The sequence below is a fragment of the Lacerta agilis genome, chromosome 4, assembly GCF_009819535.1.
Source record: "Lacerta agilis isolate rLacAgi1 chromosome 4, rLacAgi1.pri, whole genome shotgun sequence".
Classification (NCBI taxonomy): domain Eukaryota; kingdom Metazoa; phylum Chordata; class Lepidosauria; order Squamata; family Lacertidae; genus Lacerta; species Lacerta agilis.
Window position 1 is genome coordinate 49,410,552 of NC_046315.1, and position 4,555 is coordinate 49,415,106.

The 4,555-nt window shown below is 41.5% G+C and overlaps 1 non-coding gene across 1 annotated transcript; it reads left to right on the forward strand.

Moving 5' to 3' along the window:
• Positions 1-1,846: 1,846 nt before the first annotated feature.
• On the forward strand, positions 1,847-1,918 carry TRNAA-UGC. The gene has a single exon. It is a non-coding gene; the product is annotated as a tRNA-Ala (tRNA).
• Positions 1,919-4,555: the final 2,637 nt, after the last annotated feature.

Here is a 4,555-nt window from a genome sequence, read left to right on the forward strand (position 1 = left end):
CATTTAAGGTTTTGAAACGTAATGCTGAAAAGAATAATTTGTTTATTTCTACCAGAGCTTACAGCTGGTTGCCAAAATTGTCCCTGATCACTTTTTAAGACAAGCTGTCTTAATTTGCTAATGATAGAAGAGTCTCTACTTTATCTTTTTGTTGCTTGATTTGCTTTTTGCATCCCGTGCTTCAAGTGTTCCAAAACATGGAACCCTTTAGAGGAGATGCTAACGCAGTGAGAGATGCATTGGTATAGGAGTTGATAACCATGCTCATCTCTTTAATAATGGCAAAGGTCTGTGCTGTGCCACCTGCCACCATCTGTAGCCCCTATTTTAAGCAGAGAGCAACAGCATTTGCCTTAAACCTGTGCATGGATTGTGTGTTTCTCCTAAGGAGCTCAATCTGTTTGTTTGGCCCAGCAATGTGAAATATTCTGCCAACTTTGTTTCCCCATACATAAATGGAAATATTGCCAGCAAGCAGGTAGTCTAGAAAAGACTCTTCATTTAAAAAAAATTAAAAAATAGGCATTTACTTACTTACTTACTTACTTACTTACTTACTTACTTACTTACTAAAAAGGAGCAGGTCACCTTAAAAAAAAATTGTTGGAAGAATATAAAGGACCAAAGAATACAGCAGTAGAACCTACGTACCCACACAAGTCTTTCTACAAGTCAGTGCCAATATGGGAGATTTGCATTATATCAGTTTCTGCAGCATCTAAATGCACTTCACTTAGGCATGATTCAAGCATCCAAGCAAGTGCATTAGTTCCCCTAGTAGATGGTCACATGACGTCTATTTCGTATGGCAAAGCTGTTTGTGTATACTCAGTAGTCTTCTCAATGCTTTTGACTACCTTCCCCCCTAGAGAAAATGTTCTAATGGCATTCTGAAGATTGCTGAAACTGCACGAGGAGTTGTTTCACTTGCCACATGGAGCAGCCTCCACACACAGTGATATGTCAAAAGCACAAGTATCTGACAGTATGTGAAATGGGTCTACTGGAGGGTCAGGTGCAGTGCCTGTATAGGCTTGTCATCTGGGAATATCATTTCTGTTGCAAATAGGAATCATTCACCCCAAATCCAATCCTTCTGCTAGAGTCAAAGCAGGGTGAATTGTATATGGGACCTTGAATTGGAAAGGGATAATTTGCTGGATTCTGATGAGGTTGGACTGAATGAAATTTATTTATTCCAGCATGACATATCTATATCTCTTGGATATGTCTGTGCATTCAGAAAAAGAAAGGCATTGGGGCATTCTGAGGCTCTGCTGGTTTGACAGCATCAGATGGCATGCAATCTGCTGCTGCTATAACAGCTGATAAGCCTGCCATCAATTATACAAAATAAATAAAATGAAGCAGGTTGCCAGCCCTATCAGACATCAGTATCAGTAATGTCCTTCCTTCTTATGGGTAGACTAGTGCCCAGAAGTACATCCCCTTATTCTTCATGTAGTTTTCTCTCAGTTCGTGACTAGCTATCCATACACAAACCTCTCTTCCAGTTCATATGAAAGTCTGTTCCTAATCCAGCATTCTGTTTCCTCCAAAGGCTAACCAGTTGTTTCTGAGAAGTTTATAAGCAGACATGAAGGCAGTGGCTTTCTCTTGTCTATCCACAGCATCTGGTGCTCAGAAACCTGAAGCTTCATTTAACTATTATAATGATTGGCTGTTTATCCCATACTACAGAGAGAGAGATCTGTGGCCCTTGAGACGTTGTTGGATTCCAGCTCCCATAAGCCCCAGACAGCATGGCTAGTGGTTAAGAATGATTGGAGCTGCAATCCAATAATGTCTGGAGGCTCATGGGTTTCTCATTCCCTTCCTTTACCTAAGGGGCATAGCTCAGTGGTAGAGCATCTGCTTTGCATGCAGAAGATCCCAGGTTCAATCCCTGGAGTCTCTAGGTAGAGCTGGAAGAGAACCCTGCCTGAAATCCCAGAGAGCTGCTTCCAAGCTGTGCAGATGATACTGAGGTAGATAGACTTGGTACAGTATAAGGCTGTTCCTATGAATTTGTCTATTGCTTTCCAAAAACGTTTGCCCCCAAACTTCATTCTCCTTACCCAGGAACAAATAGTGGTACTTCATCAACAAGACAAGATTCTTTCATTTCCTGTTTACTACTTGTTGTTACTTTATTATATATTGCACCACCCACAGGCTATAACAGTCTCAAAACACGAACAACACAGAATGTCAGAAAATAACCTAAGACTACAAGAATACAATACTGCCAGATTGGTTTGTTTTTGCAGTGAAGAGGGAAAAAGTTATGTACACCTCTCTATTTTGGGGATCTTAACACCAAACAAATTAGGTATTATATAGGGATGGGCCATGGGAGATTGTGTCTAAATTCAGAATTGCCGTATCTTACACATATCATTTGAATATCTTACACCAGACACTTGATACTGCTCTTTAATAGCACAAGCCTATGCTGTTGTTGGTCAGTCATTCAGCCGTGTCCGACTCTTCGTGACCCCATGGACCAGAGCCTATGTATGTCTGCTCAAAAGTAAATCCTGCTAAGTTCAATAGGCTTAGTCCCTGGTAAGTGGGTACAGGATGTCAGTCCTAAGCTCCAATAGACAAGGGAGAAATGACAGTGCAAACCTCAGGGCTAGGAGCTAAATGCAGCTCTGCAGCCCTCTATATCTGGTTTTCATGACTATGTCCAGACCACACCCCTCTCCCCAAGCCACAAGGCTCCTCAAGGCTTCTGCCTGGCTGGATTGTGTCCTTGAACTGTAATAAAGGCTTTGAGCTATAATACTATAATGCAGACTGCTGAAGAAAGATAAGCTTTCATTGTTCTGTCTGCTTTTGCCTCTGGCTTCCCTACTGTTCATTTCCATCATGGTCAAACATCTGGGCCATGTCTGAGGGGGTGGGAGAGTTGTTTTAGGGACACATGGGCTAGCAGTACACTTGATGCATCCAGCGGCTATAACCCTACCACCCATGTGTTCAAACCATGTGGCACTCCACCCAAGAAGGAATCCTAGACCTGAACTCATGGACACCAGTGAGTGCATGGCCACCTGGTGCATGATTGGCAGGGATGGGGCTACTCCAAACAGCCCTATAGCCCCACCACATGTTATTTCAGTGCATGTAGGGGAGTCCTGATAAGCTGCAGATGGGGAATGTTTAGGGAAGTTTTAAACCTGTGATATTTTAATGTATTTTAATATCTGTTGGAGGCCGCCCAGAGTGGCTGGGGGGACCCAGCCAGATGGGTGGGGTACAAATAATAATAATAATAATAATAATAATAATAATAATAATAATGTTAGGTGGATAAAGAGAAATCATACAGTACATAATGTGATATAAGAGCTGCCCATTTTTAACTGCACTTTGCAGTGGCATGCAGCACAAAATGGCATCACAAACAAGAGAGAGATAGCCCTGTATGTATTCCATACAGAGTGCCCTGTGAGCAGCAGTTGCATTTGCAAGAATATACCACTACCATGATGCCTCCCATACAAAAGGGGCTTGAGAGTAAGTAGATTGCGCTGTTAATCTTGTATAAGATTGCGCTGCACCTTGTATAAGATTGCGCTGTTAATCTTTGTATGATCTCTAAAGCTCTTCTTTGAATCCTTTTTCGCTCTGTTAGTGCTGTTCTTGGTTTGTGGTGTCCAAATATGAACATACTGTTCCAAAATGAACTCTTACCACCGACAAAGAAATAGACCGCATTGCTGCCATAGTCTTGGATATGACTCTTGTTTAGACCATCTAAAATTGTTCCATCTTTTTGTTATTGTTGTTGCTTTCTTTCTGTCAAAGCGCTACCTTCCTGATTCATATTCAATTGGTTATATCCACTCTAAGCTCTAAATCTTCTCTAATGCCTCTGGCTAACATGGATACTTAATTTTCTGTTTTCAAAAAGTACTAGTAGTAATGTATTGCAGATTAATGACAGAAATTGAATATTAAGACAGAAAGATAACCTACAAGAAAATGTGCTGAAAGTATTAATACACATATACATATCATAGAATCATAGACTCATAGAGTTCGAAGGGACCCAAGGGTCATCTAGTCCAACCCTCTGCAGTGCAGGAATCTCAGCTAAAACATCCATGACAGATGACCATCCAACCTCTGTTTAAAAACCTCCAAGGAAGTAGAGTCCACCACCTCTCGTGGGAGTCTGTTCCTCTGCCGAACAGCTTTTCCTGTCATAAAGTTTTTCCGAACGTTTAGTCAGAATCTCCTTTCTTGTAACTTGAAGCCATTGCCTCGAGTCCTATCATCCAGAGCAGGAGAAAACAAGCATGCTTCCTCTTCCGTGTGACAGCCCTTATGATATTTGAAGATGGCTATCATATCTCCTCTCAGTCTCCTTTTTCCAGGCTAAACATACCCAGCTCCTTCATAAGGGTTGGTTTCCAGACCCTTGATCATCTTGGTTGCCCTCCTCTACACGCATTCCAGCTTGTCAACATCCATTTTAAATTGTAGTGGCCAGAATTGTACACAGTGTTAATATATGTGTAATATATCTGGCACCTAACTGGTC